Genomic DNA, 13185 nt, shown 5'->3' with positions numbered 1-13185 from the left:
ACAACTTTGTTGTATAATGTGACATAAAATAACAACTTTATTACTGTAACACACTCTGAAACATCACAAATGAACTGAAGGACTGAACCATGATCCATTCTTCACCAATCACTCGTTTGTATCCCAGATGTGTTCAAAGTCACATCTGAACATTAATTCAAAAGGTAAAGGAAGGAATCATAAATGAGAGTATGAAAGACAAAGAATATACACTTCGCAATAATGATGTAAAGATTCTTTCATTTTTGTTACCACGGCACACATACAAAAAGATATGGAAAATCATTGTCATGAAAACATATAAAAAATTTTGACGAAGCTCCACAAATGTACTTTGAAAGAAAAAAAAAATAAGTTATGATACAACAATCTTTCACTATCTCAGCAGGATAACTACAAGCTTGAATTGCGCTTCATAAGAATATATTTCCGACAGTGTTAACCACTGTAAGCCATCACTTGAATTATGTGAATTGAGACACTTATCTGATTATATACATAGTTTAACTGTGTACACTTCAGCCAGAAGTCAAGGCATACAAGTGAATACAAAGCATTGCAACAAAGACCCATGAAATATTCTGGTAAAGCACGCAACAAAATATCATTACTCAGTACTATGGTGTCACTATATGGGCCATACATCACAGACAATTACCAACATTAATAAAAATGGTCATCCAGTTATTATGGGTTGCTAGTGAATAGAAGACTGGCTACCAAATATACAATGACATGGTGCTTACTGTAAGAAACACACTCATAGTTGATTTGCAGTTATAACGATGTGTCTGCCAGGGGTATATTTCTATGATAGTGGATAACTTGCTACTTACAATACATCCATTGAAGGAATTTTATTGCCTGTGTCATTGTCACACAGACATATACAACAAGGTAAAATATGATAAGAACATTGATGCAGAAATCTAATACAAGGGATAATATTTGCGGTGTTGGCATATATGCATAATCTAAGCGTTAGAATAGAAGCATTTTAACATGACCTTTCCCCTCATGTTCTGAGAATTCCTAAAATAAATCAGGCAGTACATGCATACGTTCTAAGCATCGTGATGATACCTAGAGCTATTTCCACGATATGGAGAAACTAGAAATGTCGCTACGGCGACTGGTGTATGCCTCCGCAATAATGCATGGTTCTCCTAATAGGTCTATAGTACAATGTCTTGACAATGTGTGATGACAGTTTCACACAATTGCAAAATATTAAAATGACAGGTTTGCCACAAATGTGCTGAATGTTCACTTTCCTAGAACTAGGTTCAATTGGATGAATAAAAACGTCAGAGTGCAGGTATTTGGGGGGACTGATGATTTTTACTTGACTTTTGACCCTTCTATAAGTTTATGCATTGAGTAATTTTCAAGGTATTGAGAAAAAGTATAATTTCAGTATCAAATGGTAAAATAGTATTATCTAAACCTGGCCTTTGATCTTTGACCTCACCGTTCCAAAGAGAATCACTGTTAGGTAGAACATGCATAAATATGTAAGTTTCATGATAATACCTTGAGTTACTTTTGAGATATGGAGGAAGAAGTGCAATTTAGCACTTTCACCTGACCTTTGACCTTTTGGCAAGAAACTTCCCACAGAATATATATTGGGTTATACATGCATACATCAAGTTAAAAAAAAAATTCTTCAGGCATTGCATAAATATAAGGAAAGTAGTAATATTTTGAGGAGTTGACCTTGACCTTTGACCCCCTGACCTTTGACCCATGATCCCCAACTTCCCTAGATAAAGATAATCACTGCCCATCGGTACATGCATATATACTAATTTTTATGAAGATACCTTTTTTGAGAATTTGATCTTGACTTTAGATCTCGAGTATGTGTGCACCTAAAACTTGATACATGTAGGCACAACTTTGTAAACTGATACATGTGTCAATTTTCACAAGAGTAGTTGAAAAGATTTTGAGTTTATAGGCTGTCCACAGAATTGATAACGGACAGAAAAACGGACAGATGGAATGATGGACGGAAGGAGAGACAACCCTAAAACATCCCTCTGGTGACACCTTGTGATGGAGGCATAAAAAAGGCACCACAGTCTGCTACTTATCAAGTCGCATTATCAACCCCTCAACAAGAGCCTTTGGCATGACTTTAGTTAAATCCCATCTAATAGTGAACAGGATTTGGTTCTTGTAAACAGAGTCTCTGCCATTTTTGAAAATGCCCAGCCTCCACAAGGAAGTATATGAGCCATGAAAAAATTCGAATTTCACTTTGCGTTTTGAAACACTGAAAACTTGTCCAAGCCAAGGCTCTCCTGACTTATATTGTCTGGATGGCGGTTGAATTACAATGATGTCACCAACATGAATGTCCTCAATGTTTTCATTGATCGAGAAGTCATCTTTGGCTGTAAGAGGAGAGAGAGGAAAAAAAAACACCTTACAATATGTTGTGAATTTCTATGATCATTAATGAGATCCTTGAGACAGAGAAGACTATCCTCACACAACAATTTAATTGGGTGTTTTAATCTACCAGGACAAAGGTTGCAGAAATTTCAATAGAGTGAGTATATCTTAAAGCTGTCTTAAGCATTATCAAGACAATGATGCAAAAAGAGTATTATCTATGATATGAAAAAGATGCAGGAATGTGCATTTTACCACTTTCACAAAAGTAATATGATGGGGGAGATGTCTGAATAACAATGAATTTTATAAGTGGAACATCTTAATTTCTCTTTAAAAATGGCACCACACAGGTGCACACTTACCATCATCATCTTGAAAGTCATATGGGTCACTTGTCATCTCCTTCGCTTTGCCTGTGCATAATACAAAGGTGACAGGTTTCAGAAGACATTTTAAAGTTTATTTTCGAAGACAAAACAATGACCAATTCTCTGCTTATACCTGCCTTCATCACAAAAGTTGAAAACATACATTCATGTTACATATATGCACATAGAATCTGTTTACCCAAAAATGTCCTCTCTTGTATTACACTATACTTGTAATTGTTATCCCCACAAGAGTCAGGAAATATCCCATCATGGAAACTGATTCACTGAGCAAAATAGTTGACTGCTGTGCTTGTACACACTTAATACTGGGAAAAATGTAATAAAACTAAAAATAAATAATGGAAATATACCTTCATCTTCAGCCAATACAGGGGAATCCATGCAGTCCATTTCATCATCACTGACAAGTTGAACAGGGGATATGTCTAGGCTGGCATCTTCTTGTCCATTCATAACATGACCTTGATCACAGAGAAAAGGTAGTAAGTAGTGTGTACATGTATATCAACAAGATGGGTTAAACTTGCGGTATTGATTTTATGACAACAGAAACTATGCAATAAGTACACATTAGAATACGTAACTTGTCAATCATTTCACATAATTTTAGCAATGGCAAATTGTGGAGGGGTTAAAAAAAAAAGTAATGCCATTAAAACGAAAACATAGGCGTGCATTAATTATGATATGCCAGCAGAACTGTCAAATCATTATTGCTCTAAAATGTACACACAAGCATAAGAGTTGTGTGAAATAATACTATAATAACACAATTTCAGTTCGACGGTGACGAAAATGTGAATATCATCCAAAAAGGTTCGTCTTAAGTTCACAATCTCAGAGCTTACCACAACATAATTTTCTTTTTAAAAATTGATAATCAGTATTTGACAATTCGAGCCGCAGTAATATGGTGTACATCAACCTTCTGAAATATACAGAGTGAATCACATGTAGCTTGTTTGGAAGACATAATAGCAAGTGCACGATCAATCATCACGTTACATTCTACCTTCCCACAATGCTGAGCATTTGGTTAAAGTGGAGAGCTCTTCTGGAATGAAAGTCATGTACTATATGTTATCGCAATTATGTTACACTTTTGATCTCATAACACGCCAAAACCACTCATCATCCTGGCAAATCGCTTACAGCCAGCAAAGTTTCTTGCTAGATTCTTTTAGTGTATCGGAAGTAAATTCCAAGTGATGAAAAATTGAATTTTGCCTTTGTTTTTGCCGTCATCATAGAAATGCATAGAACAGACAAGTACACATTGGTCTTCATACCTGATTTGCTCAGCTCATGAGGATGAATGTCATCATCATCATCATCATCACCTTCTGAACTAACTATAGAAGACTCAAAGCTGGTGTGTATTTCTCCACCGGTGTGGTAGTCTGAAAAGAAAGGAGGAAGATGAATCAAATACATTACTAAAGATAATGATAATTCATTGAATACTGTTGTACAAATACTTTCATAAAAAGAAGTCAGCATTATTTACATTACATACAGAAAATGGATACCCACAGATTGTTATATTACTTACTGTGCAGAGCAGTATAGAGTTCCTCTGAAGTCCAGCTGCGTGGATGACCATCTATGCTTATGATCATTTCCTGGAGGGTTATGTTGTCTCTTCCAATCCTGACTTCAGCTGTGGTTGGAGTCACCTCTAGGTGCATTGGCTGAGGATCATAGCAATTTAGAAGGGCTACAAAATTAGTTTACAAAACTCTTGCCACTCAGTTGTTTGATATCGAAAAAATAAATTTTGGATATTCATTGTCAAGATCACACTTCGGTGAAATGTACGTGAAACTTCGTCATATTTACTTGGAATATTGATCTGATTCAAAAACTTTTTACATAATGTGCACATAAAACAAAATCAAACTACAGAATATTCTTGAAATGTATTTATAGTTAGAAAATTTTTAACCTTTTGAAGTTGTGCAGATTTCTCTGAAGACCCTTTGGCTATCTGGCACTCTTCTTCAAATCTGCCATGTCCCTCTGTGGTGAATACTTCAAGACACCTGAAGATTTCCTCTTCTTCTTTAATGCCTTCAAGCTTGTTGAATTTGAAGGCCTTCAGACTGGGAAGGTCCAGCATAAGGGTCTCCACAAGCTGAAAGCATCTGCGCGACAGGGAGGCTAGTTTGATTGCCATACGCTTCGCATCTATTTGACTTTTCTGCATTGGTCAAAAATAGAAGTGAATGATAAGACATTAACTTAAGAAAACTGTTCTATATCAAATTATCTTTTTCTTTTTTTTTTCGGGGGGGGGGTAACAATTAATGGTAGTGAACACTAGTTACTTAAAGCTCTTACTAGTGTAAGCATGATTTAGCAGTCTAACTCAGATAAGACCACTGTGCTATAAAACATTTGACATTTAATACATACATGTAGTTTACTGACATTCCTTTGAAAATCACGCTCTTAAGATGCAATGGTAACAATTGCCAAACATCAGTTAATCACCCTGCAGCACTGCCTCTGTGTTGTTAGTTCAAAAACTATGGTAATACATGCATACTGTAAACAAACTAAGTCCTGAAGATATTGATTGATACTATTTTTTTTCTTTTACTGCACATGGCATTAGTGTACAGCATTTGTAAGAATAAATTAGTTGTTCTTTAAGTACTACATTAATAATGAAAATACAGGTCCTGATCATTTTTACCCCTCCTGAATTTGTTATTATGGTAGGAACTATCTACTTGTGAAAGCATCTTTACTGACCTTGAAGATTCCAAGGATATTCTTCATCCTGTTGATGTAAGGCGATGTAACAGCTGGAGGCTCATCAGAGAGAGGAGTGTTATTGTAGGAGTACAGTTCTCTCCTGAACAACATGATTTCCTGGAGGCTTGTCATTTTAAGTATGTTACACGTATCAACATTTCTGGATATCCCCACTGACAAAGCTTGCTCATCACTTAAGCCTGCATACAAAGCTACTAGTCTCTTCTGGAAAACTTCATCCTGTGTCTTCTTTAGAGCAGCCTTTTGTGCCAATACTGAGTGATTCCCATCCAAGATTTCAATAACAGAGTCAGTAAGCATCTCTTCTTTGAAATCGCTGACACTTGGACAAAGCTTTGAATCAATGAGGCCAACTACTGGAGGTGCCGTGTCCATGCACAAGTTGCGCTTCTCCAGCATCTTGATGCACAATTTCTGTACGAAATTGTCATCAGGAGTACGTACCATCCTGGGCATGTCCGCTGCAATCATTTGATCAACATGTATCGCAAAGACACCAACAAATCTCTTCTTTATGTTCAGTCGATGGCTATTTAGCATGGCACAATCACCACTGTGCTTTGAGTAGCTGCCTCTTATTTTGGGTCCAGGCTCCCTTCCATTGTTTTGGTTTGCAAGCCACTTTTTTACAAGTTCGCCGACAGAAGAGACATTACCAAACACACGACTCGTGAAGGCAGTATATGCCCTAAATTTTGCAAATGGAGCTCGCAGTAACACACCGTCAGAGAGCAAAATCTGAGAGAAAAAAAGGAGCAAACAAACAAGCATGCTAAATAGTCATTTGATGATGGTCATATATATGAGGCTCGGTAATTTAGATCCACAGTAACAACAAAGAAAAAAGGTGAAAACACAAACAAAACAAAAAGCACTGAAAGCACTATACTGCAGCTCACAGCTATTGGGAAGTATTATGTCTGATATACTATGTACATGATGTTCATTTACTTTCAAAATTAGAACCGACCTTTTACCCCTGCACACCAAGGAACTCTTTTCTAATCAATTTCTATTATCTCAGGATTTGTGAGTCGGTAAATTGCTTTTCCTCATCTCGCAGATTCAGCAACCTTTAAGACCGTGCCCTTTCATCATTTATGCATGATTTCATGAAACATTTAAGGCATTGACATTGTAAATTAACAATGAATATGTGGAATAAAAAACTAGAAATATTCCTATGGCAGTGCATAAATATGAGGAAAATAGTGACATTTTTAGGAGCTGACCTTGACCTTTGACCCATGACCCTAAATCCCCTCGATATCTGCCAGTCAGTACATGCATATGTACCAAGTTCCATGAAGATACCTTGAACCATTTGCAAGATATGGAGAAAAAAGTGAAATTTTAACATTTTCACTTGACCTTTGACCTTTGACCTCATGACCTGAAACTCTCTGGAGATTCTTTATTTGGTAGTAGGGCCTACATGTATATACTACGTTTCAAGAAAATACCTATGGGCATTGCATAGATATGGTGGGGAAACATGCAGTGAAGTTTTGAGCATTTGACCTTGACATTTGACATTTGACCTCTTGCCACATTCACTCAAAAAACTACGTAATCAGTTGCCCCATCATACGTCATCCTTGGATCAAGTTTCGTGAAATTTGCCTCCTTCAGTCTTGAGTTATCGCGTAAACAGATAGATTTTAGGATTTAACCTTGACCTTTGACCTTTGACCTCTGACCGATTTCACCCCACATTTAATCAAGTAATTATCCTGTCATACTTGATATTCTAGAACCAAGTTGGCTAAGATTCCACTCAATATTACTCAGGTTATCGCGTAAGCAAATGTGGACTTACGTACGTACGTACGTACATACGGACATGCGGACGGACAACCCGAAAACATAATGCTCCGGCCCCGGAGGCATAAAAAAGACTGATGGCAAGCACCGTCTCAGCTGCAATTAATATTATTGCAATTTATGAGTATAGCGTTTGTCTATGACGACGTTCGACGGAAATGACACTTGCATGTCTCGTTTCTCCAACAAAGTCACAACAATCTAGAATTAGTTTCCTTCGGGATGTGGATTTTCACGGTGTTAGCTTGTTTGGTTGTTTGTTTTTTTCCGGCATACATATTACCGCGGTTCGTAAGGGTGGGATTTCACGGAGCACGCGAACGATTTGCGAAGGACGCGAATGGCAAAATCCAGCATTCGTATTTTAGTCGGCAAAAGATCGCCAATCGAACGTGAGGGTTCGGAAGCGTCGTCAATTGTTCGCGAATGTCGTTTTTACTTCGGCGAGAATTTCAAAAAAGTTTGAAATTTTTTGCGAACCTTTTCCGCACACTTGGTCGTGATTTGCTCGTGAATTGTTCTCGAAAGTGTCTTTAAAGCCTCGTCACATGCGCAAAACCTTCGCAAGACACACGCGATGTTCGCAAAATGTTCGTGAAACCCCAAACAGACTCCGAAACTTTGGAGAATGTCTCGCGTATGTTACGCGAAATCTGCAAAGTTTTTCCAATCATTTTACGACGTAATCGCAAACTGTTCGCGTACCTTTTGAGACATTCTCGCGAACGTTTAGCGCACGTTTGGGGAATGTATGACCTACACGTTTTCTACAAATAAAAATCGTAGCACACATCTAAACATCAAACAATTATTAACAACTATAGTAACAAAAGAAATTAAAGACTAGCAAAGAGAAAGAAATGTTTGATATATAAAAAAAAAAAAAATCGCAGAATACACTAAAAATTAATCTAAAGTATGTAAAATTTCATTTGAACTATAGAGATTATGTGTTGGAGGAACTGAAAAAAAAAGGTCAAATGCTTTACTAGTGGAGATAAGTTCTGGGAAAAAATGTAGGCAAGCACACGATAGAGAAATGAGATAAAAAGAAAGGAGAAATAGAGGAAAGAAAAAAAAATCAACTCAAGACAGTTTCCACCTCTCCTTGGGTACATTTTCTACCATGATTATTGAACATTTTTTGTTATTCGCATTTCCGTCGCGTGTTCTTCGTGTACGTAACATGCTGTACTTTAGCAATGATACACACGACATTCGCACATACGTCGTGAAAGCTTCGCACAAATTGCGCAAGAATAATTTTCGGCTTCATTGTCGGAAAACATGCCGGTTGAGAATCAGAGGTCCGAGGCACTATTATACATGAAACTTTAGAATGAAATGCTAGATCATTCCTTGTCTTAGACCAATGAGCTATGACGCTTGGGGATGTTTACCTTTACTTGATTATCCTCTGTCGCTGCGATGTCCGTAACTCTGTCACACGAGACACCTGGTATATCAATGAAATATACGGGGGGGGGGGGGGGGGCGGTGAGCATTTTCCGTAAAACACATCATGATCAAACGATTTACGTGACATTAATGACCGTCCTGCGATGGGTCCCTTTTCATAAAACTTGCTATCATCACACAAGTTAACGATAGTTGTTACATGGTACTGTAGTACTTACATCTGATTAGCTGAGAGACATATTGTCATATAAATACGGCAATTGTTGCTGACAAGTTTTTATGAAGCTGGACCCTGGTCTCGCAGCACTAAACTGTTGCATGCGTTCTCGTTTGAATGAAGTAGGCCTACGCTATTTAAGATAATTACAAGTAACTTTTATATTTGAAGTATATACAGTATAATAACGTTATAGTCATTACATTTGAATCTCATTTGTACACAACTATACACGCTATAAACTTTGCATCATTTCATTTAGTTATTCAAGTCGAATTCACTCGCTAGGTGTTCAAGGAACATTTTATCCTCGCTCCACTTTTCTTGTCAATAACCACATTCGACGGCCCCGATTCAACTGTGTCCCCCAGCATATTTGATGTGGCCACGAGCTGAATTCAAGAAAGCACCAGCTAAGTCTTGATATTTCCAATATTTTGAAAAGAAAGTTTGAATGTTATCATCGTATCGGGCCGCGACAGTCATCGAAACGGAGCAACGTGGAATTGAGAATTTAATCTTCACGCTCCAGACGCCAGAAAGGACAGACTCGCAACAGAAAAGTTCTGTATACTAAAACACATAACTGCGCGGCGATGGTCTATATGATTATGATGACTAGAAAAAAAAAAGTATATTTAGATATATATTTGTTTCACATCTCCTCCTTTTCACTGAATTTGCATATAGTCATAACATTCAAATCCACATCTTCTCTAGAATGTTCTACCGTTCAGGCATATGCGATCAGAGCTAAAGTGGACACAAATGAATTCATCATTGTTATGAAACCTCACAATGTGCTGCATAGACTATTTATTGGTAGAGAATAAGAACGCACACGACAAACATGACGCGAAAATGATATCACAATGAGCAGCGTTAATACTGGAATATCAACACCGCTGATTTGAGGGAAAATTTCCCTCATATTCATACCCATAGGTATAACAACATTATGTCTTCTCTTGTAGCTATAAATAGGCTTATATCAGCTGAAGTATTTCTCCCACTGATACCATCAAGTGCTGCTGGTATTTACAAACATCACTTGCATCAATGCATATAATTTTAGATCAGGAATACATGTAATGTAGACAAATAGATACTTACCACAGTCATATTGTGTCAAGAAATGGGAGATGTCGTTGACAATGATCCGCGGTTTTTCGAAATCATCTGCTTTCATGCTCCACCAGATGACGGCATCTGCCAGAAGTAATTTCCGAGTTGTCATCTTGAAGGGAAAGATGCTTCTCACGGAAAAATATAGCGCAATGATAATATCTAATGACTGTGATAAACTTTGTTCATCTGAATAGTGAGTTAACATAGAGTCGAGCGTTCTATAAATCAGAATAGGCCCCTATTCGGTTTTCGTTAGATTTCACATCGAGTGGATAAGAGGAAGTCATGACCGCGGCTAAGTAATGCTTATAACTGAACTGACCTTTATGAAGGCGTTTTTATGTTATCCACGATTTTGACAAAGTTGCCACCCTATTAAAGTGTTTAAGTAAACAATCTGCCTACGAAATAGTTGTTTGTACAATGAAAAAGAAAGAAAGAGTTCACTGTTTCCGTATTACAAAACGCTCCTGATAAAACGAACTGGACATTCTGCAGAATGTACTCCCCAGCCTTGCCGACAATATTATTGTCTTCCTAGAAAGGATTACTGCATTGGACTTCAGTCCCGGCGTTGTAATGTTCGTGTTGTTTGGAAACAAAGGGATAATACGTCCTGAGAACGTGAGGTGTTTAATGACAACAAATAAACTGCCCTATAGAGCTTGCAGCAAATCCAGCATCCTTATTTAGCGTGTAACCTTTTGAACGTGTTTTGCTCCTGGATCTCACAGACCATTTTCCCATTCAAAGGAAGACAAAGTGCTGGAAGAACCCCTTTTGTCGCACCCCATGTTGATATTTTGTGGTTCAAGTAATGCCCCTTGCTTTGCAAGACGCAAGTAGAATAATGTAAAAAACAAAACAAAACAAAACAAAAAACTGTGCTTTCGGTTAATGAACGTGCCGCGTCGCTTCTCGCCGAACCATTCATTTATCTTTTTAACGTATATAGCATTGTTAGAAACTTTCCGATAACTCTCGGAATTTACACGCAGCGCACTGATATACCTTTAGTGATACAACGATTCTTAGTTTGCATCGCTGGATAGGTGAAGAAAAGGTGGAAAGTGAGACATTGTCGTTTCAATGGGAATGTCAGTTGCAGGTCTACTTTTGTCATGGCGCCATTTCCAGGTTGAATGTGCGTCTTCCGAACTCGCCGGGAAAAGAAAGACAAGCTGTCACAGAATTCTCTCATACCTGCTTTCATTGTATAGCTCATGAAGAACATAGTTTGATACATCTTCTCAGGACCTATGGTATCTGCACAAACACTGACACAGCGGCTGCTCATGCACAAGCCATGCACTATACATGTCCATCCATCCACCCCCCCCCCCCTCTCTCTCTCTCTCTACGGCTCTCCAGTCATGTTTCTATTCATAATCATATCATTCGAGTGAGTGGCAATTTTTACTAAATACTCTGGTATATTGTACTTTTTAAAATTCCCCGTATGCATTGTGTACCTCTACACTCTCACTCATTCTCAGTCACACTACAGATAAATCAAAGATTGAGATTTATAACCAATATACTTGTTATATTTGGATACAATGATAGCGGGTCGTATTTTTAACTTCAGTTTTAAGTTACACTATGTCTAAAATGTTTCACGTATTACCTCACGGCTAAATGGATATCTCGTGAATGAGATTGAATTCATACTTAAGATAGGGCCTATGCTTTCATTTGGCTAAATTTGCTCAAAATTCCACTTTCTGTGTAGACTATCACTATAAATTTCACATTTTGTTCATTATACCGATAGTGTAGACGGACCAACAAACGCACAAAACGGACAAGCAAGAATTTGTGCATAACATTTGTTTTGCCGTTGGATAATAATATGATTTGATACATTCTGTCTATAATAATTATTGTACAGTGAAATAATCATGTGGCATGGACTGCTGAGCGAACAAACCGTAGTTGCATAGGAGCTGTATAAAAGGGCAGCTAATACGCGTGGTGCTGCTGCAACCACAACAACGACGAGCCAAGACCCTTGTGAATAGAACAAACATTGCAAATCCATTAATCTCCCCCCCCCCCCCCCCCCAATGATGCAATGCAGTACGTGAATCTCGCCACATACGGGGCCGCCAAACGTTTTTTTCGGGGGTGGGGGAGGAGGTCAAGATCAATGGGCGGAAGCTTTGGGAATTGAAATTCATAGATGCTGTGATTTTTGTTATCGATTTTTTTCCTTTATAACGACCCCCCCCCCCCCCCAAAGAAACCCCAAAAAACTCCAACAACAACAACAACAAAACAAAAACAAACTGGGGGGTGGAGTTGGCTCCTGCAGCCCCAGTGATTGTGTGCGTTTGTATTAAGATAATGCTCCAATGCTCTCAGCGTTTGGAATAACGCAGTTTTTTCCCTCTTCTTCTTCACATCGCGATTGTATAGGATCGAGTTTGGTTTTTGTTTTTTTGTTTTTGTTTTTCAGGTGGCGAATAGGATCGCGATACAAATTTGCCACTTTTCACCCACATGCCTCATCACTTCACCAGCCATCTGTGGGTAGGCTTTCAAATAAACATGGCCTATAATGAACAAAGACAAGCATGCAGTGAGCTATTTAATATAATTCAGGTTTTCGAACTCGAAGTGTGATTTTGCTGTACCTTCTAGGGAACCGTATACATGCCATTATGTACGAAATCTTCAGTTGCTAAAGGAAAAGCAATCTTGTTTTGCGGTTGTGTATTTCTTGTTTTTGTGTGTTTTATGTTTTATTTGATGTGTGTGTGTGTGAGTGAGTGACTGCTTTTTCTTTGAACGATGGGTGCTAAAGCAAATGCCAACCTCCGGGCTCATTGTCACTGTGCATATACGCATACAAAAGTATACAGTATACTGCATGTAAATTGGTGATGTGTATTGCCTATAATTAATACGGGATCAGTTTCAGAGAAGAAAGTCACACTGATGAAGGGAAAATCATTAAAATGGGTTATCAAAATAAGCTGAAAGTGGTATAATAATAGGTGAGGAAGTGGCATTAGA

This window comes from Diadema setosum, chromosome 15 (assembly GCF_964275005.1).
Source record: "Diadema setosum chromosome 15, eeDiaSeto1, whole genome shotgun sequence".
Classification (NCBI taxonomy): Eukaryota; Metazoa; Echinodermata; class Echinoidea; order Diadematoida; family Diadematidae; genus Diadema; species Diadema setosum.
The sequence above is the reverse complement of the archived record's forward strand: the minus strand, read 5'-3'. Positions refer to the sequence as shown.